Here is a 27,786-nt window from a genome sequence, read left to right as displayed (position 1 = left end):
CACAAGTTTTGCTAATCTATGTAGTTATAGCTTTCACACTGAAGGAAAAAAAATAACCCACTGCATTTCGGCAAGTCAACATCTTGTCCCTATTTTTAATCTCCAAAGTTATAACATTCTAGGCAAAGACCACTTTTATGCAGGCTTTTAGATGAACTGCATTACACATAGACTGACAGGAAAGAGAAATTAGAAAAGAGAAAAAGGGAGAAAGAAGAAAAAATGGGAAAAGGAAAATTCTTCTTGAATGGCTGCATAAATGTAGATTTGTGTTTAAATGATTGAATTTGGTGCTTTTGTTGACATAGGCTAGCTTATCTTGCAGTCAGTCAAACAACTACTCTTCATTAGCCAGTATTTATGCTGCCAGATTGGACTTTCATATGGAAGCCTGAAGCAGGGATGGTCCAGATGGCAGAAAGACTCTCATGAGATTGATGACTATGAAGAAAGATGCAGTATTAAGTCAGAAGGTGCCACTGTTAGAGGAGATGATTCCTGGGTGAGTACTCCTTTCCAGGACTATTCTTTTCCTCCCTCCCCACCCAAGGAGTATTTCGTCCTATTCACTTACTTTAATTTCTTTTATGTGTCAATTGATTTTGTCTTGGGCACTTAACCTTGGTTTTTAGAAATGTGGTTGATATCCTAGCTGTGGAATGGAGTAGCAAAAGGAAGACAGGGAAGAATAAAAACAGTATTTTAGTAAATGTTTCCTTTAACAAAGGCCTCAGTAGGAGAAAGTCCAGTGGTAAAAATCTGAATGGTATTTATTTGTTTCAGATTTCAGGGCTTTCTTACATCTGCTGCCTGTCAAAGGCAAACACTGTGTTCATAAAACAAGTGGCCTGGCTGAAAAGTTTTCTGGGAGGTTCAGCCTCCAGGGTGCAGAATGGCTGTTTTCCTAAAGGAAATGCTCCTATTAACTGTGAGACTAAGCAGCATGAGCAGTGGAGGGGAAGAACGAGGAGAGAAGTATACCTCTCAGAGAGAGAAAATGTGAATCATTTTTGAGTCTGGTGGCTGGCTAAGTAAGTGATTTCAAGGAAAATCCAAGTCCTGCTGGCTGATTCCATCTGGCCAGACACCTTTCTTTGGGTTCAAAGGAGGGAATTTGGTCCCCATTCTTCATGATATCATGGCCCCTCTTGACAGTAACCTGATGCCACATCAGGAAACGAGAGGAGGTGAAAAGTTCTCTGGCAAGGATGAAACCTGAGAAGGAAATCTTTTCTACTAGATGGGAGACCAAGAAACCCAGACTAGGAGAAGAAGATGGCACAAAAAGACCTACAAACAAAAGCACAATTGGAGAATTTGGTTTCTTAAGCCTAAGTAATTTATTATCCGGGACGGTTTCTAAAAAAAGCAGCTTGTGGAAAACACAAAAAGGTGGGGGGTGGACTCGAGGGTGGAGTCTACCTCAATGCTTTCCTTAGTGGCAATCAAAAATTCATTTTGGAATGTGAGCACTTAATTAGGCCTGATCCTGTTACAGGAACTTCCGGCATGTTCAAACTCTCCAGACAACTCCCCCAAAACCTGATAAACCCTTACAGAGCTCAGAACCTCAAATGTTTGGAAAGGATTTTTGAAAGTGTTTTAATTGAAGGGAATTTCTATTTTATGTCTCTGATATATCCTCAACAATTTCTTCCCCACATAGGTACACAGAGGGACAACTAGTCCAAATAACTGGTTTAAATCAGTAAATTACAGCAATGTTCCAAGGAACTTTCAAGGTCGTTCTGCAGAAAAATCAGAATTCATAATAAAATTTGGGGAGCTAATCTCACTCTTATATTTGGGATGCATTGCAATAAATGAGCCATGGTGATGGGCCGGCCCCCCTTCTTCTTATGTTCAGTCTTAATGACTTTCCAGATAGCTGAGGATCATGAGTAATCTATGGGAGAGTTCTGTCTCTGCACCCACTTCTTCTGACTCATTTCAGGAAGTCCCCACAGCAAACTAAGCACAATGGAAAGGAAGGGGCATTGCTAAATACAGTTAATTTCTGAGTTGATTGTATTTATACTCAGGACACTAATCCCCTCCTGCACCTCCCGTGCTTCTTTCTTCTCTGAGATTCTGCTTATTGGGACCTCCTCACCACATTTCATTAAATGCCCTCAGCTTCAGTAAATTACAATACTTTGAAGCTATTGAGTTTAGCATAAAAAAAAAAAAAAAAAAAAAAAAAAAAAGCAAGAGTTTCTGTACACTGCCCTGGGATAAGGTGTGATGAAAATCCTGTACAAGCTGAACTGTACTTCCTAATCAAATGGGTGTAACAGATGGCTGCTGGAGCAAGCCATCACAATGGAAATATCTGCCGTTCTCATGGTAACGGAATCTGCCAGGTCTGAGGGATTTGCTGTTTTCCAGGACATCTGAGCTGCAATCTCTTTCGAGCTGTCTAGCAGTCTCAGTCTCGCTCTCTCTCACTCTCTCAGCATGATGGAGATAGAGTTGAAAGGTGGAGCCTGATTTTGCATTCCAGCTGTGATTAAAGACACCCGCAGCACGAGTGCGCGCACAGAGGCGCGCTCCCATGCACACACACACACACACACACACACACACACACACACAGAAGGGAGATAACAGCGCTGAATATTCATTATGCTATCTAGAACCTCTTTAGCTGTTGGGGCAGAACTGCCAGAAAATTACAATATGCCTTCTCCAGGACAAAGGGAGGGGGAGACTGGGAGAGGAGGGAGAACAACAGAGAAAGAGTATGAGGAATTAAGATGCATGAGATGTACCTTGTAATAAAGATATGGAGCAATATTAAAACTAGCAGTTGTTTCTATTGGGTGGCAGGATGTCAAGATGACTTAACATAGCAGGGTAAAACATCTGGCCTTAAAAAAAAAAAGACCATGATGTTGAATTTCCAAAGTATAATATAGACTATATGGGGGGGGGGGGGGGGAGGAACAATAGATAAACAGCTATGTGCCTTAACACTAAGTGGAAGCTTGTGGCAGCTTCCTTTTTGACTCTGCAATCAGAAAGATGAGCCTTCTCCTAAGGTGTAGGTTAATATATAGACAGTGAGGCTTTAATTATAAATCTAAGGTTTGGGTTTAGACCCATAGGACTACATTAGTAAGAGCTTTTTTTTTTTTTTTTCTATATTGCCCCATGCTATTCATAACCTTCTGATTTTGTAGCAGTCCTCAAAAAGGGGGAAAAAATAATCAGTCACAATTCTATTTTATTAAAGTCTTTTCCTCCAAATCCCTATCGATTTAAAGAAATAAGGAAAAGTATACTGTCTTCTTTGCTATAGTACCTGCCAGAAAGCACACAGAGAGTTGATTCACGGCTGCCTATTCTCTGGGGTATTTGAGCTTGAAGATCAGACAACATATAAGAATTCAGCCATGACTCAAAATGGAAACAAAGAGGACCATTCTTAACAAACTAGGCAAGGAGAAATGAAAAACTATAGGCTGTAGGCAGTCGCCCTCTAGCATGCTGATCCACCACATTGTCCTTGAGGGCACTACTGTTAAATACATATGACAGCCAAAGAGATGAGGAGAATGGTTTCCAGAATAAAATGATTGGATCTCCCTTTTCATGAGGTAGAATAGGCAGGGGCTATGTAAGCCTCCAAAGTACCACTCAAGAACAGGTTCTGTAAGACGCCATTGTCTAGCCCTCATGGGGCCAGTGAAGAACATATTATATTATATAACCTTTTTTTTTTTTTCCTCCAAAAAGCTTACCTTGCTTTAGCTGGGGCTCTTATGCCTTTGAATGGCAACTTCTGGGTGACAATTTCATTCTTAACCCTCTGGATTAGTTTAAATCAATGAACTGAGGTCTTTTATGCTGACATGAGGAAGAGGGGGGTGGGAGGGGAAAGTGGAGAAAACTCACAAGCTTCCATTTCATGGAAATATTGAGAGGTGCATGTTTTAGGGTTTCTTCTGTATGCTACTGCTCAAAGGCATGTGGAGATCCTAGGGGTCAGGGGGTTATTAAAGCTACGGAAGAGGGCTTTCTATTGAGCTGATAGCATGCAGCTGTAATTATAAAAGGGCAGCCAGCAGGAAACAATGTCAGTAGCTCTGTCTTCCTTGAAACTGTTTTTGATTCTCCCCCTCCCAATTATGGCTTTAATATTCAGGTAACAGTTAATGAGAAGGTTGAGAAATGTCATATAACAGGAATTAAATGAATAAAATTCTCAAATATATAATTGTCTTTTCCCCATATCTTCTCTCTTCCCCCCCCAAAATGACAGTAACCATGAGAGGGGACATGTTTGGAAGACAGCCTTATATCTTAAAGGATGATTGTCAGTAGTTATCACAGTCCACTCATGACTGACCTTTCAAAAAATTTTACTCCACTGATGGAGTGAACTTAGAACATCAAAAACAAGATAGGCAGAAAATCCCCACCATTTCATCAATTTGTCTAGGATTTTTCCCCATTGTACCTAAATTTAAAAATTGATTCATAGGGAAAGAAATGCTTGATTTTATTTTTTAATTACCAAGAGAAAAACACCCCAGGACTAGTGTTTCTAAGAACACTCACTCTTAGAAGACAGAAGAGAAACAGAGAAAAAGAAGGTAAGAGAAACAAATAATGATATTTCATAATTGTGTAGTATATTAAGCTTTGCAAAGAACTTTACATATCTCATTTGATTCTTAAATCAACTCTCAGTGATACTGAACAAGTCTCAACCACCCTCAGTCTCAATTTCTTCAACTATAAAATTGGATCTCCTACCTCACAGAGTTATTGTGAGGTTCAAATGAGATAACATATATAAAACACTTTGCAAAACTCAAATTGATGTATAAATGTTATCTATTATGATTATTCTCATCTTACAGATAAGAAAATTAAGGTTCAAAATTCCCATGGTCACACATCTAGTAAGTGTCCAAAGTAAGATTTGAATACAGGTTTTGTAAATTTTTTTTTCTCTCTGGGTTTTTTTCTTCTTCCGATAAATGATATCTAACTTTTCCTTTCCAACTTTAAAATCCCATGATCCTATGAATACCCAATAAAGAGAATATACAAAACACACAAGTGCTCCTCTCATATTATACACATAAACACACCAGTAAAAAACTTCCATTAACTTTACAAATTATAATTGCCCTGCACAGTATGTGCTATAGTTTAAGGTGATCCCCTAAAATTAAATTTTCTGAAAGGTTGGTCTTTTACAAAAGCTCAGAAACGTCCTCTGAGATGACCTAAATGGAAGAAGTTGATAGGTTGTTAACAAAGTAGGTCAAAGAGTTTAAGTTTGTGGTATATTTATATTAATTTTTAAAGAGAACATATATAATTTCCTACTGAGTCAGCCTAATGGTCTATCTCTGCCAGAATTCTGCTTTTGACAGTGGTCAACCACAGGACATTTTTAAATTTTCCATTAATAAGCATTATTAACATTTTCTTAATAAATCAAAAAATAACAGAAACATCATTTCTGATGATAATTTCAATTTTGGTTCCTACCTAATTAGCAGTTATTAAGAATTGCATGTACAGCACTGAACTAACTTCAGGGGATACAAAGATAAAATAAAACATAATCCCTGCTTTCTAAGAGCTTATATTCTACTGCATTAATTGTTCATGAATTTATCTAAACTTTTATTGACCTAATTACAATGTTAGGCTATGTCTCCTCTTACAGCATCAAAGTCCCTAAGTTTACTATCCATTATGGGAAGTAGATTCTCATAAAGATCTCACTTTCTATGCCCTGGTTATATATTCAAATACTCAAATGATTAACTGGAAATTTGTTTTCAGCTTTGACATTATTCCTTCCAAAAATGCAAATGACAACTCACCCATGACTACCAATTTTATCTTCCAAATTTCACCACAGAGTATCATGGGGGAATTTATCTCTTTCTCCTGATATCATAAGGATACCAATGGATTATGCAATAATTGATAAATTATCCCTTACTCTTTTTTGTTATTCTTTACTTAGTATTTTATTTTCCCCAATTACATGTAAAAACAATGTTTAACACTTGTTTTTAAACCTTTTTCTCTACACCCCTCATTGAGAAAGCAAATAATTTAATCTAGGTTATACAGATGTAGTCATGTAAAATATATTTCCATATTAACCATGTTGTAAATGGAAAAAAAAAAACACAGCAAAAGAGAAAAGAAAAAAAAGTTTAAAAGTATGCTTCAATCTCTATTCAGACTCCATTAGTTTTCTCTCTGGAGATGAATTGTATCTTTCATCATAAATCCTTGAAAGTTGTCTTGAGTGGTTATATTGCTAAAAATATCTCAGTCACTCACAGTTGACCATCTTATAATTTTGTTGTTATTGTATACAATATTCTCCTGGTTCTACTCATTTCTCTGCATCAGTTCCTGTGAGTCTTTCCTGTTTTTTTCTGAAAGTATCATGTTCATCGTTTCTTTCAGCACAGTAGTATTCCATCACAATCATATACCAAAACTTATTCAGCCATCCTTTCAATTTCCAGTTCTTTGCCACCAAAAATAGTGTAGTTATATGTTTATATATAGATATCCTTTTCCTTTTGAATTTTTATCTCTTTTGTGTGAACTCTTATCTTATCAGCAGACCAGTTTACCTTCTTTTGTACATTTATTTTATGACATCTTTTACATTGGTTCTTAATTGCTTGTTTGTGATGTATTATAGGCCTTCCATACATTCACTATTATCTCTTCATTGCCTTTTGGGTGATCCTCAAGTTATATCCTGCAGATATTATTGTGTTCTATGATTCACAGCTATATATCAAGCCTGGAAAAAATAATGGTATGAAAAAGATGGATCTTTATGGTTGGTGGAGAATTTGAGATCATTCAAGAACTTTGAAATTTCCCAAAGGCAATTCATCCTTCTCTATTCTTCCTGTTCAATTCTGGGCCAACTCATTATCCATTTGCTGAATCTGCCCAAGAGAGATATAATGGCAGACAAATTGTGCATTCAGCTGCATGTTACAGACTGGACAATAATCATTCTTGACCTACTTGGCTTTTCTGACGTGAATGGTTAGCACAAATTTTTTTAAAATGGTTTTGCATCTTATCCTATAGAATTCTGAATGTTATAGGATTTGCTATGACCCAAACAATATCATTGGTAAACAGAAGTATCTAGATAATTTCATTATCCATAAGAAATCCTTCTTCAATTTGAACTCTGCCATGGATCTTTTCTATGACAGTAACAAACATCTCTAGTAATCTTTCATCTCCTCATTTAATGTTTTTTCCTGCTATTAATTATCACAGGGTCACTGAACAAGGTTATCTCAATTGTTATGGCTCTCAAGGAATCTTGGGTAATTTTGACATGTGAGCAGGAGATATCTCATTATAGAAATATTATAGAGAAGCACTTTTAACATAGCACTTGCTCTCCCAAATCCAGTGCTTTTTCATACAGTTGACCAAAAATATACACAATAGAACCTTGTATTCTTTAAATTTTTCAGTCAATTGTTATCATAGTAAAAATTTTATCTACTGTGGAATATAATCCAGGAAAGGTCACCTGTTCATTTCCTATCCTTTATCAAGAATGCCCCAAATGTGTATATGGATGTTTTACATATGAAATTTGTGTAGATGAGAAATGAGTCCCTTTCTGATGTCTCTCACATTGACTCTGTTTAGTCATTTTTTTGGAGATCTGTTTGACAACAAGATCTGAAATTTGTTCTGTATCTTTATATCTCTTTCTTTTTCAGATACCTTGAAAATGGAATATTGATGTCTTCAAATTGTGTTGCTTCTACCATAGACTTCTTCTGTGAATATTAGGTAAGTCCAGTTGTTTTTCTCACTCTTTTTTCCTTCATGGCCATTTATATTTCTTCCATAAGAATATGAAGGAATATAATGTTACAATCTAAATGCAGAATTTTCTTACATAATGAAACAAAAATAAGGATGGAGAGTTGAATAAATAAGCCTATCAGTGACCAAATAAAATAACAACATGGTGAGAATTTTTAAACTAAAGAATCAAAATTTTTAGATTAAGTTCAAAATGCCTCATAAAAACATGGGTGGTGTTGACAGGAAGAAAATTGGGATTGGCAGACAAAATTTGATACACCTGTGGGGTATAAAATAGATTAGTGAAAAAGAAAGAGAGAGTTTTGGAATCATGGGGGATTATTAAAGTTTGGAAGCTAAAAGGTAGAAGTAGGGACCTCCAGAGCTGAACCAGAAAGAATAAGTAACCAAAGGGCAAACAAAGAAAAAAGAAATAGGAAGTAAGATTGAGCTGTGGCAGAGAAGAAAAATATTAAGTGAGCCATCAAGTCTATAGGCACCTAGGAGTAAAAAATCTGAGCTTACACTGTTATATCCAACTCCCCAAGGATTAAGAGAAGTACTAAAAAAAAAGGTTTGCTCCTCTCTAACTTCCTATTATTTTTCCACCAATAGATATAGTAATATAGTATATTACTTCTTCACACAAAATTTTATCCCAACCACAATCTAGGTCAGAGATTAACTAGTGATAGATGATAAATGGCAATTAAGCCATATAATTAAATTTTCTGTCTAACTAGGAACTTGGAGCAGTTGAGATTATTCTCTTAACTTTTCATCCAATATAAAAATCTCTTTAAAAAAAGTAATCAAACAGACCTAAGAAGCCATTATATTACTACAAGCTTAAAATGAACTTACTATAGCAACAGTGTCATACTCAATTAATTAATTAATTGATTTCTGAGAAATTAATTTAATATATCTCAGCTTCAGTTAATTCATCTTTAAAATAAAAATAATAATACTTCACATAGTTGTGAGGGCTAAATGAGATAACATATAAAAAAGCATTTTGCAAACCCTAACATTTTATATAAAGGCTATTTACTATTGTTATTATATGGAGAGAAATAGGAAGATTTATATGAATTATTTCAAAGTGAAGAAAAGAACTAAGTGGTATAATGAACCAAATGCTATTTCTGTAGTCAGAAAGAGTCCATTTTTAATACTGAATCAGAAACTGCCTATGTGAATCTAGGAAAAGTATTTAATTTCTCTCAGCCTCACTTTCCAAACTGGTAAAATGGAGATGATAACATCACCATAAAGAATTCTGTGAGGATTAAATAAGCGTTTTCTAAATCCTAAAGTGCTATATGCACTACCTTTTATTATTTTCATGAAAAATTGAAGACTTACATGAAGTGATTCAAAGCAAATAAAGCAGAACCAAGGAAAGCACTATATACAATGTTTCAAATACTCTGATGGATATGTGATCTCATCAATTTGTAGTTAACTCCAGAGATTTAAATAAAAACTCATATATAGGAGCAGACACTACTTCCTAGCTGTATGACTTTGGACAAATCACTTAACCCCATTGCCTCAGTGGGGAAAAAAAACCTCATATATACCTACCCATCTTGTGTGTCCGTCTCAAAGCTCACCATAGCTTCCTCACTCTTCTGACATCAAGGGTAGCACCAAAGGACTCAGGCTGTTTATCATCATTTTCCCTTACCAAATCTATCTTCTCTTCATATCATACATTTCTTCAATGACATATTTTACTCTTTTTTTCCTTTGAAAATTTTCATTAATTGGATGCAACAATATGCTTACACATTCCATGCACATCTCCCTTGCCTAATGTGTGACATTTTTTCAGAGACTGTTGTATTCCATTTCTTGCTGCCATACAGGAAAACAGATAGAATATCCATATTTTTAAATGGACTTCTATTACCCTAGAAAGCTTGAGTTCATTAAAGAGCCTGAAGCTTGAGTTCATTAAAGACCTTTTTCCCAAAAACAATTATACTTAATCTTAACTTCTGTTCAACATCAGAGAGAACTCACTATCCATTTTTATTTTCTGTTGGACAGTTTCTACAAGATACCCATTCAAATGTAATTTGGGAAATAGTAATTCTTCATCCACTTGGTTTTCATGTATAAATTGTCAAGCTAAATATGTGTAAGTGGTTACAAATCCATTTTCTTAGGCTTCATGCAAAAAATGCAATGTCATCTAAAATAAGAAACATCCAGAGTATTCCTTTCACTTTGGACTTTGCATAGGATTTCCTAAATCACAAAACTGAGGACTATGAAACTCTCTGTTTTATGTCTTATCTGATATTTATAATCAAAGGATCATGAAATATGTTTATTCCAGTTGTTAACATCTTTTAAAGGAGCATGAATGATTTTGATTGATGGATGGAAAAAAATGTTGGAAAATAGTCTTTATTGCATCACTGTGTTCTACCAAATAAGATTATTTTCCATAATCAACAAACAGTAAGTTCAATAAGATTTTCCATTCTATACATCTTTCATTAATTTGTCAAATAGTAAAGATAAGGTTGATTATTAAATACTATTTGTGGAAGTTTGCTTGCTCCCTTCTCATTTCATGAAGATGTCTTCAGTTTCTAAGTGGATGATTCCCATAGAGATAATGTATCATGTTAAAATAGGTATGTGGGACAATGTATGTTGATGTCTTCTTGATCTCTGATATTAGTAAAATGCAATTTTTTGTGTGACTTCAGTATATTCTCCTGCTCCAGATAACTTCTATAAATAGATCTCTCAATAAATTCACAATTGTGTCTTTTCCAAAAAAGTCTATTACATACAAATTTGCTCCAATTTGTTTTCTTTTCCTATTTTTGTTTCCTTAAGTGCATTTTTTATCTCCCTTAGAAGTATATATAGGTCTATGGTATCAGAGTCCAAATATTCTGATTCTGCTGTGTTTGATATTAAAAATTATTATCATTATAAATAATACATATGATAAACTTTATAAATCTTTTTTGAATGTTCTATTTTTTGCCTTCTCATAATCTTAGAATATTTTCCTTAGATGAATATCTTGTTTCTTTAAGATGGTTCTTAACCATCTACTGTTTATCTCTATAATGGTGCTATTAATTGTCTAGTATCCTTCTTCTAAGATTTTATAAACATGTTTTTACTCTAAATATGTTTTTTTATTTCATTTCTCTCTGCTCGACAAGTAAAATTCTCCTAAGAGGCTTTTTGAGGGTCTTTTAGTGTTCTTGTTGGGGTGATAGATTTACATTAGTTTTAAATATATAAAATGCATAATATTACAAAGGAAATCAATTGCACTATTTTTTTCAAAATTTTTATTTAAAATTTTGAGTTACAAATTCTATTGTCCCCACTCTCTTTCTTCCTTCTCCCCTCCCTGAGACAATAAACAGATGAATATGCATGTGTAATTGTGCAAAACATTTCCATATTAGTCATTTTTCAAAAGGAAAAAATGAAAGAAAAAGAAAAATAACATGCTTCAGTCTGTTTTCAAACAGTATCAGTTCTTTCTTGAGGCAAATAATAGTTCTTCGGGATTATATTGGATCATTGTATTGCTGAGAATAATTAAAATTGTTCACAGTTTTTCATCAAACAATATTGCTGTTACACCTTTTCTGGTTCTGATACTATGTATCAGTTCATGTAAATCTTTCTAGTTTTTCCTGAAATCAACCTGCTTGGCATTCCTTATAACAATCATATGTCATTATAATCATATACCACAGTTTTTATTTAGCCATTTTCCAACTGATGGGCATTTTCTCAATCTCCAATTCTTAGCTCCTACAAAAAAAAAAGAGCTGCAATAAGTATTTTTGTATAAATAGGTGCTTACCCCTTGATGATATCTTTTACATATAAATCTAGTATGTACTATTGATATTAAGATGTAATTTTCACATCCTATCTCACAGACTCTCAGAAATCTATCCAAGGGAATCCATGGAGCCCAAATTAAAAACCTCAGGAATAAAGGAAGGTCTTTTTATGGAGCCTATAAGTCATTTCCTCTAAATTCTGATTTGCTCTCCTTTTTTTTCTTACCATGCAATCACATCGCCAAGTATCAGTATATATGCTGATTTTATTTGAAGGGCATTATTGAGTTCTTTGAAGGATTTGTCTATTTCTTCATCCTCAGAAACCAATGCTGGTAAATACGTTGCAAATATTTTCATGATGGCCATTTGAAGAAGATCTCACATTTGAAGCACCAACAACTTGATATTTACTGGTAATCTAAAAACTATGATTCTTTTCCCCATATTTTCCCACCAAGAACTCCAAACTTCCATTTAAGGAGAGAGCACTGCTAAAACATCTTTCACCTGACTGCAGGACATTGGAACTGACATCTCCCATTTTCCTTTTGTGTAATATTTTCTACCTTTAGATTATAAGCTTCTGTATTTGTATCCTCAGTGCTTAGCACAGTGCCTGGCACATAGCAGGTGCTTAATAATGTTTAATAGACTGTCATTGTCATTGAAGAATTAATGGATTGCACATGACTGAGTTGTCACAACTAAAAATTTCATCACTCAACAGCCAACCTATTGGTCCTGAGCCTTTCCAAACTTAGGCTGGTCCTTGGAAAGCAAACATTCTGTTGAGATGATCATTCAAAGCCATTGGTAGAATCTGTCAAGCTTAAATTCTACTGGCATTATCTTTTGAAAACCCTTTGTTACTTCTACACCACAATGAAGAATCAGAGTAGAAAAATGTGGAAGACTTTGCAAGTATCTGTCATATAGGCCACTGAAACAGGATCTTCCAAGTATGAAGTACTATCCACAACAGCTTTAGAACTCAGCTGTTATTTCAGACCTTATTCAATGTCCTGAAATGTAGACATCAAAGATGAAATAGGATAACCTGTTCTTATAGTTGCTGCCTTGTGCCCACAGGTCAGACTGGAACCTGAGAAGGTTCTTTTCTCTCTCTTGTTCTAGGTCATGTAACCTCTCTGGGACTCTCTGTTCACATGTAAAATGAAGAAGTTGGATGAGGTGACCTTTAAGATTCCTTTTAGCTACAAATATATAATTGTGATCCTGTGATGAAGTGTAGTGTGTAGTGGAAGGATCAATATGGAGATAAAGGAAGAAGCTTGGCAGCATAGACATAGAAATAACCAGATATATCTGTATTCAGAAGCTATACACCTGACCCTTATTAACTATGTGACCCCAAACAAGTCAATTATCCTTTCCAAGGTTCAGTTTCTTCATCTGTAAAATTAGAAGGTTGAACTAGATGGACTGTAAGGCCCCTTCCAGATCTAAATCTATAATTTATCCTATGGTCCAATGACTGGGGTCCAAGTGCCAACCCTGTCATTAATCAATAATGTGACTGAACAGAGTCACTTCTACCTCTCTGATGAACTGAATGATCTCTAAGTTCTCCTCTAGTTTAAAAACTCTAATGAGCTCATTGGCCTTCATTTACTCATCTAGATAACCATGTAATCCATAAAACACTCTTTGGCTCTAATCTCCTTTAAATCTATGATATTTCTCATTTCAAATGGTTGATTTCAAAATATACCTTCATTAAAATTCATTGCTTTGTTCCCAAAGTCTGAGGATAACCAATAAAAGGCAACAGAAAAAAGGGTCCACATCCCAGGAAATTCAAAGGAATCTTCCCTCCCCCCTTTAAAAAAGTATTACCTTTCAAAGACACTGAATGTTAAAGAGCCCAAGTTGCAAGTTGAAAACCATGTCCTATTTTTGCATCTCCTTTGTAATAAATAAAAAAAATCCTTTCTATTTCAATATTTGGCATTGTGACAGGGCCTAAGAGGAACTGGAGAGATAATTAATAAGGGCAGGAGGGGAAAGTGCAATTAAAAATGGCAAAGACTACTCCATAAATAAGTACTTCATACTGAGCAAGATTATTACAGAGACCTCCAGACTTCAAACCTGAAATCAAATCACTCTGAATGGATAATTTGAACATTATTAGGAGGGGTGGAAATTATCATGGTTGCTAGCCCCTAAATTACAGGAAAAACAAGATTTTGTTCTGACCTCACCTTTGTGTCAGTTTAAATCAACAGAATAATCATGGCTTAGTCCCAGTAGATCTAACCTTCCATAACCTCAAGGTTTAATGCTCTTCATCAGATCTCTTAACCAGAAGAGAATGTAAGAGCTGAGGTTAGTGAATGGTCCAGTACTGAAGGAGTCTTTTCCAGGTGTTCTCCTCTTCTATCCTAAACAATGGCTAAGGAGACATTCCCTGCCTTTTCTTTCTTTCTTTCTTTTCTTTTTTTTTTTCATCTGAATAAGCTTCTTTAAAGGAAGCAGAAACTAGTTTGTGCACGTCTGAAAACCCAAGCCCCACCAGGACTAGAGCTGTCTGCACTTCTGGACCAATTTACTGAGCCCACTAAAGTATTTATGTTTCTTTCCATCTGAAAAGTCGTCCACATGGTTGTCACTCATAGGAGAGCTTTTGGCTCCTGCCAGCTTAAATGGAATGATTCAAAACTGAATCATTTCCTGCAATTTAATTTCATAGCTGAATGCAAAGTATAGAGAGATAAGGTCACAAGGACACAGATCTATCTCCAAAAAGCTATCAACCTCCCCAGGCTGCTTTAAGGGGAAACTTAATTGGACACAGTAGGCTTAGCTATTGTTACCACATGAAAATGAGGGATGTAAGAGAATGGGCTAGTGACCATCACCAGCTGACCCAGTCCAATGATGATAAGTGTGTCTGGTTGTCACATACTCATAAAGATGAAGAGGATATGCCATACCACTTTTAGTTATTTTGAGTGAGTGGCCTTACTCTATGGACAGATAAACAACCAGAGAGAAAAAATACTGATGTATACCACACTAGGGCTTCAAGAAGATCATAGCACCTAAATGTGGAAAGGACTTTGGCAACAATATCATCCAATCCCTAATTTTATAGAGGGGAAAATTAACTCAAAGAAGGGGAATGACTTGTTGCCCTTTATTTTTGCAAGTAACAGAGCCAAGATTTGGGGTTTTTTTCTATTCTGTTTCTTCCAGAAGCCTTAACAAAACAAGAGGTTCAGGATAGTTGAGTGACCTAGCAAAAATCAAACAACTGATGAATGGGATTTAAAACTTTTTGCTCTTTCCCTGAGCACAAGACTGGAATCAGGAAGATTTGAGTTCAAATCCAGCCTCCTACATTCACTAGCTATGTGATCCTGAGCAACTCAATCACTGTCTGCTTCAGTTCCCTCAATTGTAAAATGGGGTTTATAATAGTTTTTACCTTGTTGTGAGAATCAAAAGAGATTGTGTGTGAGTGTGTGTGTGTGTGTGTATAGCTTAGCTCAAAAGGCACAAAATAAATGTCTTATTTCCTCTCTTCTTACTTCTTGCTTTCCTTGCTTTCTTCCTTTCTTCCACTGAAAACAAATTGCCAAGACCGTTAGGAGGTATAATGAATAGATCGCTGACCCTGGTGTTCAGAGAACCTGAGTTCAATTCTGACCTAAGATAAGACACTACACACTTGCTAGCTGTGAGACCCTGGACAAATGTGATTTAGCTATGATTGTCTCTCAAAAGAAAAGGGAAAACAAAGGCAGATACTAAAGCACATATATTTATATGCTTTATTTATGATGTACCAACTTTCAAAGCACATGTTATTTGTAGTTACCGTTTTTTTTTTCAAAAGACAAAGGCAGTGTCCATTACATGTGCTAAGAACAATTTTTTATTCTCCATAAGAAATGCAAATGTCATGTTGGTGACGTTATATAGAATCATGGAATTTTTGAGATATTAGGGCATCTTTTTTTTTCATCATGGCAAAAATGAGGTTCATAGAGAAGAACTGATTTACCCAATGTTTCAAAGACAAGAACTGGTAGATCCATGACTTCCAAAGAAAGGTCTTTTGACTGAAGGTCTGGTACATATTGCTCCTTTAAAGCCTTGGAAAAGAAATGCCTTGAATGAAACAAACGCTGGGTGTTCTTTTGTTCTCTGTCTCTGGTGAGAATAGGACAAGTGGAAATTATCTTAATTCATAGCCTAATAGATGTGGCAAGATATAAGGAAACAAATGCAAGAGATGTTAAGCACTCTAATGGATAAAGAATTTCGTTATCTGTCTATAGATTCTCAAATATTCAGTATGGAAATGCAGAAACTAAAAAACATCAAAGAAGTCAAATTAATATCACTAATTGGGCCCCTAATTGAACTGGAAGTCTATCAAGTTTTTCTAAGCTAATAATGGCTTATTATGCTTTGAAAACTAGGTGGATACTTTGACCCAGCAGTATTTTCACTGGGTTTGAATCCCAAAGAAATCATAGAAGAGAGAAAAGGATGAACACGTGCAAAAATGTTTGTAGCAGCCCTTTGTGTAGTGGCAAGAAACTGGAATTGATAGATGCCCATCAGTTTGGGAATGGCTGAGTAAGTTATAGTATATTAATGTAATGGGGTAAGTTATGGTATGTAATGGGATATTATTGTTCTATAAGAAATCATGAGCTGGCTGATTTTGGAAAAACCTGGGGAGACTTACATAAACTGATGCTGAGTAAAGTAAGCAGAACCAAGAGAACACTGTAACTGTACACAGTAGCAATAGAATTATGTAATGATCAACTGTGATGAATTTGGCTCTTTTCAACAATGTGGTGGCTCAAGGAAATTCTAATGGACTTGTAATGGAGAGAACCATCTGAATCCAGAGAAAGAAATATGGAGACTGATTTTTTATCAAAATATAGTATTTTCACCTTTTGTTGTTGTCATTGCTTGTTTGCTTGCTTGTTCTTTTGCATGTTTTTCCCTTTTGATCTGATTTTTCTTGTGCAACATGATGAATATGGAAATGTTTTTAAAAATTGCACATGTTTGACCTATATCTGATTATTTGCTGTTTTGGAGAGAAGGAGGGGAGAGAAGAAGAAAAATTTGGAACATGGGGTTTTGCAAAGATGAATATTGAAAAGTATAGTTGCACATATTTTGGAATAATAAAAAAAACCTTTTATTAAAAGAAAACTAAGTGGATACTGTTTGTAAAAAAAAGTCACTTCTGCATTAATAACATAACTATAACTAAGATTAGTTGGAATAATAAAAAATCTTGTTCTATATAGAGTTTTCACAGCTATTCAATTATGAAAAGAAAGATGGGCAGGGCATTGTATCCCCATTTTAAAATCAGGATTTCATTGGTATACAGCTCTCTGGGTAAGGGACTTTCTTGAACAGTACAGTAACTTCTATATGCCTTGTAGTCTTAGATAGTTGCCTAGAGGTAAACAGAACTGTCCACAGAATCAAGAATATCTAAATTCACTAAATTATATGGAGAAAAGAAAACTTCTCCAATTCTTCTAAGATGTAAGGTTATCAGTAGAATACACGTTTATTAAGGACCAGATGTTTTATCTTTCTATTCCCAGAACCTAGTACAATGCTTTATGTATAGTAGGTAAATAATAAATGCTTATTGAATTGAATTGAATTGAAATTCCTTTCTGGCCTGAAGAAGATAAAATCAAATACTAAAATCAATACTAGGGAATGGAAGGGAAAAAAGAAGTAAGCACTTATTTAGTCTCTACTGTGTGCCAGGCACTCTTTTAAGCACTTTACAAATATCCTCTCATTTGTTTTCGTGCAACTACCTTGTGCTATAATTATCTTCATTTTATAGTTGAGGAAACTGATGTTAACAGATGTTATGTGACTTGCCCAGAGTCACCAATAGATGAATGAGACAGAATCACATAAAGTGGGGAATGGGGAATGAGAAAAAGAAATAAAGGTAGAGGAAAAGAAACCCATGTTAGAAAACAGGCAATGAAATAATATGACTTCAAACCTGTCAAAATGGTGAAGCTTTGGTCCAATGTAGTGTGCCTTTAAAAAGCACCATGTCTACACTACTGTATTGCTTACTATCTGACGCTAAGCCAGAGGGATGTACATAGTAAGATCTTTGTCTCATTTCAGAGAGGATACAGGATAAAGATTCTGTGCCAGTAATCTTCCTTGGATTAATGGTTTCTCTTTTATCTGCTGTATTTCTGCTCAGATGTCTTTGCTCTGAATGAGTCACTGGAATGCAAATGATGGGTACAGTCACTCTGAAATATTTAAATCTAGCTTTGCAATGCACTGCAGGTTTGGAAGGAGGGGGAAAAACATATATACATATACATACACATATACATGCTGAAGGAATGGTAGGTGAGAATTATAGATATATTAGTAATATAAAAAGGTAGCGTTCCAATTTGACAATAAATTCATTTTTCTTTCCCCTTGCTTCTTTTTTCTCCCTTGAGTTCAGCATTTAGATGCTTGATCTAAATAGAAGGGCTGTGCAACATTCTTTTGTGAGCCCCAGAATCTCATCAAGACTGTATCTGACTACATGGAAAACTGATTTTATTTTGGCTCCTAAATGACAAATCTTCATTATACAATGAACGTGTCCCTAGAGAAGGCATTCTCTACATCTTGATAAAGAAGAAACTGGGCAAGCTGGGGATGATTTGTTTGGACTTTCCTCATTTCTTCTTTCATTGATATACTCCTAATTCTTGTTCTTTGCCTGTAGAATTTCTGGCAGTGTCTCACGATGGGGGCTAACAGGATGCCTCCTAAAAGGAATATGGAATGGCATTAATATTCAAATCCTTTGGTTGGATCAGCAGTCACTGCTAGATTGATCCAGCGCAGTGTCTGAATAGAACAAGCTGAATGACTACATCCAGCTTGCAAGGAGATCTCCCAAACGATAATAGGGTAAATTCGAATTTTGCTTCCCTTGCCCAGATGCTGCATATCACCAGAAAACCTCGTGATGAAAGCTCTCTTCCACAGAGCAGTGATTGCTTCAAGAATGAGCTCCTGCCATGGAATCCCAGGAGTATTGGTTAGTTCTTTCTCATTCTCTTTTTCACCTCACACAAGAATGGCTCTGTGCTTTTGTCACTCTGGCTTCTTTAGACAATAAAGTAGAATACTCTGAACATCCACAAACATGGCCTGACCTCAGGTCTACTGTTCATAGATTAATAAGAAAGAGAATTGTTAGGCATGAGAAATTAGAAAATGAGAGAGAGAGAGAGAGAGAGAGAGAGAGAGAGAGAGAGAGAGAGAGAGAGAGAGAGAGAGAGAGAGAGAGAGAGAAAATGCGCACAAACTCGGGCAGCCTAAGTATGAAATGTGAAACTAGCCCCTGCTCCTGTTATGTTATGATTGATGAGTTCCTGGTGATGTTTAAAACTTCCTTCGACTTCACTTGAATGATTTATGACTACTGTTCATGCAGTGATTTCTGAAATTTCTACAAACATTCACCTGAACCAAGGACTGAGAGAGCTCTTGGCAGGAGAGCTTGAAGGCATACCTATGTTTTGCAAAGTGCTTCCATAAACAGTATACTGAAGGACTGGGGAAGTCTCCTACAGAGTTGTCCTGATCCTTTCTTGACCCCCTAATTACATATGAAATTACAGTGACTGAAGGGCATGCCAAAAAATCTCAGGGTTTTATGCACAAAGACATGATGCTTCCTGCTGTCCATTGCAGGATTTGGGGGTTTGTCCTGTTGACAAAAGGCTTGTCTCTGAAAGGTGTGAACCATGAGTAAAATTGGATTAGAATCTTCAGAGGGTGGTCCTAGACCTTGCCCCGGCAAAGCTGGTCCTTCACCACCATTGATTTTCTAGAAAACCATTTGAGAAACTTAACTAACAGAAAGCAGGAGACATGAAGAAGTATCTTTCTTGAGTTTTCCTTGGTCTATGAGTTGTCTAATGGCCAATTTGGGGAACCAAAGAGAATTAAGAAACTGAGGGAAACTGGGAAAAGAGAAAGAGACTAAGACTCCCAAATGTTTAAATTAAATAATAATAGCTGGCATTGAAAAATTTACAGACCACTTTGCAGACATCCTCAGTTGAACCTCATTAGTACTCTATTAATATCCCCATTTTACTGATGAGGAAATTTTTCTCCAGCAAAGTTAAGTGCCTTCCTTTTCACTTCCACATTTTACAATATCTAATTTCTTTCGAAGTTCAGCATATATACAACATTCTACATTATCCATGTCACTTTCTCTCTAAGGTGACATATTTATTTTGTACATCCATATAATTTCTCTAATGGGATGTTTGTTCCCTGAGGACAGGAATTTTTCTCTTTCTTTCTTTTTATTAATTTTTTTTGTTTCCCTAGCACCTATTAAAGAACCTGGCATACTTTAATAAAGATATATAAATAAAAAATAGATCCCATAGCTACTAAACATCTGATGCAGGATTCTCACCCGGGTCTTTCAGTCTTCAGGTCTAGAACTCGAAGGAAGGAAGGAAGGAAGGAAGGAAGGAAGGAAGGAAGGAAGGAAGGAAGGAAGGAAGGAAGGAAGGAAGGAAGGAAGGAAGGAAGGAAGGAAGGAACAGGGGATTAGGGAGGGAAAAAGGGAGGAGGGAGGGAAGAAAGGAAGAGGGAGGGAGGAAGGAGGGAAGAAAAAAGGAAGGAGGGAAGAAAAAAGGAAGAAGGGGGAAGGGAGAAAGGAGGGAGGGAGGAAACAAAAATTCATTAAGTGCCTATTTTGTGCCAAGCACTATGCTTAGCTTTTTACAAGTGCTATCTCATCCAATCCCTTAACCATCCATCAGTATAGGTTCTACTATTATCCCCATTTTGTAATTGAGGAAACTGAGACAGATGGAGATGAAATGAATTGTTTCAGGTTATGTAGCTAGTAAGTGTCTAAGACCTAATTTGCACTTAGCTCTTCCTGACTCCAAACAGCACTCTTACCTATTGTGCCATCTAACTGACTGACTAAAAGCATTTAAGCAAATAATTCAGTAAAACAGGGACACATGTTCCCCATGAAAAATTCCAGGTCTTTCTGGAGGTACAACTATGTTCTCCAGATAATGAGGTTATCACCCTAAGGGTATGACTTTTCTATTTGGAGTAAAATCACTGATTTGAGTGGTTTTGCCTTGACCACAGAGTCCTATGGAAGAACCAAAATGTATTCTCCAAATATCTCTCTCCTTCTCTTTAAGCAAAGTAATCTCCCACAGAAATATTTAATAAAATTTAAACCATTGGAGATTTGTTGCTAGAACAGCTTCTCAACATAGCAAATTCACTTTGCATGACCAGGTGAGCAGTTTCTGAGCATAGTTTTAAATGTGATTGCTTGGGTGATACAGGAGCTAATTCGCTATCTAAAAAGATCTCACAGTATTGGGTCTCCCAAAGAGAAAAATGAATAAAACACTTCATGCATCAGACAGGCTAATTCTGGTCAAGTTGGTGCTGACAGAGTTAAAGCACAATGATGAAGGAGTCTGGCCTTGTTATTGCCGTCATTCTAATTGTCACTGTGAGTGGCGAAAAATGTGTTTCCTTTTCCCGCATCACTTATCTTTCAGCTCTGTGATACCTAAACTGTGCTCTTGTGACTTGAGAGTCTGATACAAATTTAAAAAGAAGGGGAGAGAGAATGTATGTGTATGTGTGTGAGAGGGAGAAGCTAGTGGACAAACAGACAGACAAACCACAATCATTTGGGAGAGTTTTTTTCCCCATATCCCTAATAGTGAAAGCTGTTTGTAATTATATGGAGAAAGCTGGTTTTTGTACCAAATCGAGAAACAGGCAATGTTTCCAAGATCCGCCCTGAATCTTTAAGCAAGATATCCCAGAATTTCTTGTTAAAAGCTTAAGGGCTCAATTTATGCTAAGCATTCAAGGAAATGTCTCATCCAAACAGGATATCATTTTTCATATTAAAGAAGCAAACCGATCTTGGTGCATAAATGTTATTATTCACAGTGGCAAAGGAAAATAGCATTTACTTTCACTTCTTTCATATTGATGGGGAAGAGGGAGAAAAGGGTCCTGTCCCTTTGAGGCTAAAGGAACGCTCAGAAAGGGCATTCCTTTTTCATGGAGGAATGAGTATATACATATATATATATATATATATGATATATATAGTGAGTATATATATATCATCATATAGATATAGATATATATATGATGATATATATAATGAATGTATATATGTGTGTGTGTGTGTGTGTGTGTGTGTGTGTGTGTGTGTGTGTGTAGTATATGTTTACAATCCAATAAGCAAGCCCATACACCTTCTGCTGTTGACCTTTATTTATTGCTTTGATTGATCATTGTGCAAAATGTACATGTTGGCTTTTAAACATTTTTAGGGGAAGAATCAACTAATTTCAGCATGTGAAAAGCAAGCAGATATCATTACTGATTGTAACTTTACTTGAAAATGATAAGGCTGTGAGACGAAGATTCTCAAAATTGAATATCCAAATAGGAATTTATGATGTAGAACTTCCCGTTTATCACCCACAGACTTCAACACAAAAAGAAGTATATGTGTACACACATATACATATATATGTATATGTAATGTGTTTGTGTGTGTGTGTGTTCTAAGTACATTACATGAACTTCATTAGGTAGCTGGTGTAGAAGTTCATAATTAATTCAATTTGGGCAACTAGTTTTTAAAACTGTTCTACTTCCCCCACTTGTATTCAGAGTTAGTAAATAAATAAATAAATAAATGGAAAAAGTGCCTACTATGTATCAGGTATTGTGCTAGGTTCTTGTGTTATAAAAGGAAGCAAAACACTGTCCTTTTTAATCCCAATTAGCAAAACAAAATATGCAAACAATTTATATACAGAATAAATAGGAAGTAATTAAGAGAAGGGTGACATTAGAACTAAGAGGTCTTAAGAAAGGTTTCCAATAGAAGATGGTATTTTAATTAAAAATTAAAACCAAAGAAGCCAATAACTACAAAGAAAGACAAGGAGCTTTCCAGAAACCAAAGACCCTGAGGTGAGGAGTAATAAGAAGAATGCAAAAATGAAAGGGGATTAAGTTTTAAAGGACTCTTTAACTCCAAACAGAAGAATTTTTTATTTGATCCTAGAGACAATAGGGAATCACTGAGGCTGACATCATAAGATTGGATCTGAACTTTAGGAAAATTACTTTCATCACTGAATGAAGTATAATTTGAAGTAGAGAGACTTAAGCAACTAGACCAACCAGTAGGCTATTGAAATAATCCAAGCATGAACTGATAAAGGTTAGTATGAGAGTGGTAGCAATGTCAGAAAAGAAAAGAGAACATATTCAAAAGATATGGGAAAGGTGAAAGGTGACAGCTTGGATATGAGGGAAGGGAGTACAAAAGAGAGTGTGGAATCCAAGTTGACTCTAGGTTGGAAACCTGAGGGACTGGGAAGATATGGTTCTCTCCAGTAAGAAGGAAAGCAGGAGATGTGGAGGGCTTGGAGAAAGATCATAAACACAGTTTTGGACATGTTGAGTTTGAGATATCCACTGGACATTCAATCTGAGATATCTGAAAGGCAATTGGAGAAGGAAGTTTGGAAATCAGCAGAGAGATTAGGGAAGATAGGTAGATTTGAGAATCATCAACATAGAGATAGTTATTAAATCTATGGGAGCTGATGAAATCAAGTGAAATAGTATAAAGGAAAAAGAGAACTCAGGACAGACACCTTTAGGATACCTAGAAGATGCTATCTGGAAGAGACAGGTGAAGTCAAATATAACCCACAGGTTTACACTTGGGTCCTACTATCCAATATAGTGGGACCAATATCTGATGGTTCAATGGCTACAGTGCCAGGCCATGAACTCAGGAACACTTATCTTCATGAGTTCAAGTCTGAGCTCAGACACATAGTAGTGATCCTGGATAAATAAGTTAACCACAATTGCTTCAGTTCTTCATCTGTAAAAGGAGCTAGAGAAGGAAATGGCAAACCATTCCAATATCTTTGCCAAGAAAAACCCAAAATGGGCTCATGAAAAGTCAGTCTTAATTGAAACACACACACACACACACACACACACACACACCATAAATATTCAAAGATATTCTGTGGATACTTTTTTAAAAGTATATCACATGAACCCTAGTTGAGATGGGGAGTGAAGGAACGAAAGCTCCACCCCTAAAATATATAAACTACATTCTATTTCTCTGAATTCTCTCCACTAATATTCTCTCCTTATCAAATGCTTATAGTTCCCAAATTCCAGGAAGGTCATATAATATCTGTCTTTATATTTAATATTTCTGTAACTTTTCTTTTGGCTTCCAAAAAATGGGTACTGGCAAAAGAAAGGTTTGATATTTAGTTTATTATTTAGGAGATATTTTTGCAAGGTCAAATAGCTAATTTTCTCTCTCTACCTTAATTTCCTTAAGTATAAACTCAAGGGATTTTGTTACATTTACTTTTAAGGACTCTTACAGTTCTAAATCTATGATTCATCAGAATTTAAACCCCCTTTGTCTTGTCATTTCCAGCACATGACTATCTTTCACACAGTAGGCATTTAAATTGTTGTTGATTGGATGGATCTATGTGGCAATAGCCAAGTGTGAATTTAACCTTTTTAAACCTTGGTTTAACAGAGTGCAAAATAGGGATGTTAATATCTATCTCACAGTATTGTAAGAAATGTCATTTGTAAAAGTGCCATAAAAATTCTTAGCTCTTTTTATTTAATGTATGTTCAGTACATGATTTTTTATTGCATTTGAGTTGCACTGAGAGCAGAAAATATAGATATACAGTAATTATTCTTGCAGGTGACCCCAAAGGCAATGGAAAGATGCATGATGGGTATAAACAGGCTGCAATATATTACAAATAATGACTTGTATATGAAAAGTGGAATGAAAAACATCACAAAGGACAGGTTTGACTGACAAAAGATGTAGCTCAGTAAGATAGCAAAAGTGAGAAAAAAACAAATGAACAGCCTTAACATTACAACAGGATCCACAAAATATTAAAAGGGGCAAGAGAAAACCTCCATTGCATTGGATAGATTGGATAGATTGCATGCCTATGGAGGCTTAATGGAAAGCCACAGAGAAAAACAAAGGATAAGAAGGCAGGATGGATTATGAGTTGCAAAAGTAAAGGAAGTAAGTACCCATATTGATGAGATCATAGAGTCATGAATGAGTGAAGATACAAACTTTCAGAAACAGTGAAAAAAGGAATGATGTAATTCCTACATCAATAATATGATATATAATCAGTAACCATCTAGGTTAGCCAATATTCCACAATGCATTGATTTAGCCTGTGGTGTGGCAAACTAAAATGTTATCTGTAGTGAATAAACTTTTCAATTCTTCTCAAGGCTATTCTCCAGACTCTCTGCACTTTTTCCACCTTAACATAGAAACCTCTTCAGCCTGCAATCTCATTCTACCCCTGGATTTCTCACATTGAAAATACCCTGTGCTTTATGGCTTTTCCCTCTGATTTCTCCCAGAATTTCTGTTTTAAGGAGGTTTCCCAAGTCAACCATGTCATTTTTCCTCTCCAGGATATACTTTCTCTATTGGACTTTCTCTACTGCCCTTTTAGCTATTTTTTATGTGTTTTCTTCCTGCATAAACATTGAAGGTCCTTGAGAGAAAGAATGTATTTTCATTTGTATTTAGTGATTCTCAAACTTTTGTTCTCAGTATCCCTTTCTTTTATTAAAATTGTTGAGGATCCATCCAAAGAGTTTTTTGTTTATTTGGGTTATATTTATAGATATTTTTCCTATTAGAAATAAAAATTAATTTTGATTTTTGAACCCTCTGAAAAGGTTTCAGAGACCTCAGGATTCTCTAGACCACACTTTGAGAGTCACTGTGGTTTACTACTCTTGGTACAGTGTCTAACACATAGTAAACAGTAAATGTTTATTGACTTGACTTGACTTTGCTCTTATTTAGAATCACACAATTTTAGGATTAAAAGTACTTGAAAAAACCATTTACTCTAACCAAGTTACTGAGGAACTAGAGTAAATGAGAGAGTAGTTTATAGAGTAGAGATTGGAGAACCCAGGGCCAGGAATACTCAGGTTCAGGAGATGCCTCTGACACATACTATGTGACCTCTTAGTATACTAGAAAGTTAAGTTTTTTAAAGGGTAAAAGATGCCAACCTTGCATTTATTAGGGGGAGTTTTTTCATCTAGGAATTCCCTATGCCAATAAGATCAGATTCAGTCCCAATATAGTCTACATGACTTATAATCATAAATTTAGCGCTAGAAGATGCTTAGAAAGTCAAAGAATCTCAACTGCCCCCATCTCTTCCATTTCATGGATGAGGAAAATTTCTATAGAGCTTACATAAGAATTACAACTAACATTTATATAAGGAAAACACACTGTGCAAAGAACTTTACAAATATTACATTTGATCCTCAAAATAGGTGCTATCATTAATCCCATTTTACAGATGAGGCAGACAGATATTATAATCCAGGATTACAAATAAGCAATTGGGACCAAGCCTGAACTCAGGTCTTCCTGACTCTAGCCCCACTAATTTCCACTGCACCACTTGGTTACCTTCCCAAAGTCACACCCAAATATAAAGAACAGAACCGAAACTCAAATCAATCTTCTGACTTCAAAAGTTCTGCTATTTTTTTCACTAAAATTCACTGCCTCTTTTCATAACTATAAAAATCACCTTTCTAATTCTCATGCTCTATAATTCTGTCAGTTCTTTCATTTTATAGGTGAGGAAGTGGAGGCTGAGAAAGGTTAAAGGTTTTGCCCAAGATGGCAGAGCTAAGACTATAGAATACACAAAGTTCCTGATTCCAAGTCCCACTAGCACAGAGTGTACTATTTTCTGACTTTTCACCTCCAGCACCTGGCATAGTATTTGCTCATGGCGAACGATTAATAAAGGTTTATTAAATATTAATAGATTATATGCTGATACTTCTTGAGTGACTGACCTTGGGATTAACTGCCTCAGCTATTTTACAACACCTAAGTGGATGAAATCCACTTCACTCTATCTACCATCTCTTTCGCCAGTCTTCCCCATTCTTCCTTTCCCCAGAGTATATACATGTGAGCACACATACGCACACATATGCACGCCATCCCTCCAATAAAAAAGGGAACAGAAAAGAGAAATGACCATCTTGATTTCCCTAGTGGTTATTTTCTGGTAGGAACCACTCTATTCAACAACTCCTGCAAAAACTGAACAGTGTGAGAGACAATGCAAGTGAGCTGTTGACACAACAACCCATCTCCTCTTTGTTTGTTTTTTGTTTCTTTAAAGCTCTCACAATACTCCTAGCGTAGTACCATCTGCTGGAGCACGATGAACAGGTAGCTTTAAAATGATGATAGCTCTGGGAAATGATAATCACTGGGTCATAGAAAGCGGCACTGCAGTGTATAAATAAGATAAGTAAAACTGCTGAGGAGTGCATGTTTGCTTTAATAAAATGTGTTTTTCCTTTTTTTGTGTAGAATGCCTCTCTTGAATGCCTGGGGAACATAGCTGAACTGGATACCAGAAGCATGCAAGCAGTTCCAGAATCTGGAAATAAGGGTGGGATTAGAGAAGACAGGAATGAAATATTACAAAATGAGCCCCCCCCAAAAAGAAGAGAGGATTCAAAAGGGTCAAATCAGCATTTTTCTGATACTATACATCCATCCATCAGTCAATCAACAAGCACATGTGTTAAGTACCTAATATGGTGTCAGGCATTGAGCTAAGTGCTAAGCAAGAGAAAAAGACCAAAATAAAATATATTATATACTGGGAGTTTACAACATGTCCACAGATAAGTTAACAGAATTTACAAAATAATTCAGAGTAATTTGGAAGGGGAAGGGGAACACCAGCAACTGAGGAAAATCAAGAAAGTCTCTTCTAGTTTGTGTCACATTAGTTAAAAGGTAGAAGAAGAAAAGGAAAAAGGAATCTAGGCCTGGGCAAATGCATACAAAGAGACTGAGAATGTATGTTACATTACTTTTAAGAAAACA

General features: G+C 35.7%; 1 long non-coding RNA gene across 1 annotated transcript; it reads left to right on the top strand.

The window, feature by feature from the left end:
- Positions 1-418: 418 nt before the first annotated feature.
- On the top strand, positions 419-27,736 carry LOC141555619 (uncharacterized). The gene is made up of 4 exons (XR_012486281.1): positions 419-502; positions 7,755-7,827; positions 18,687-18,786; positions 27,262-27,736. It is a non-coding gene; the product is annotated as an uncharacterized LOC141555619 (long non-coding RNA).
- The last annotated feature ends 50 nt before the right edge of the window (positions 27,737-27,786 follow it).

This window comes from Sminthopsis crassicaudata, chromosome 1 (genome assembly GCF_048593235.1).
Source record: "Sminthopsis crassicaudata isolate SCR6 chromosome 1, ASM4859323v1, whole genome shotgun sequence".
Lineage (NCBI taxonomy): Eukaryota > Metazoa > Chordata > Mammalia > Dasyuromorphia > Dasyuridae > Sminthopsis > Sminthopsis crassicaudata.
The sequence above is the reverse complement of the archived record's forward strand: the minus strand, read 5'-3'. Positions and strand labels throughout refer to the sequence as shown.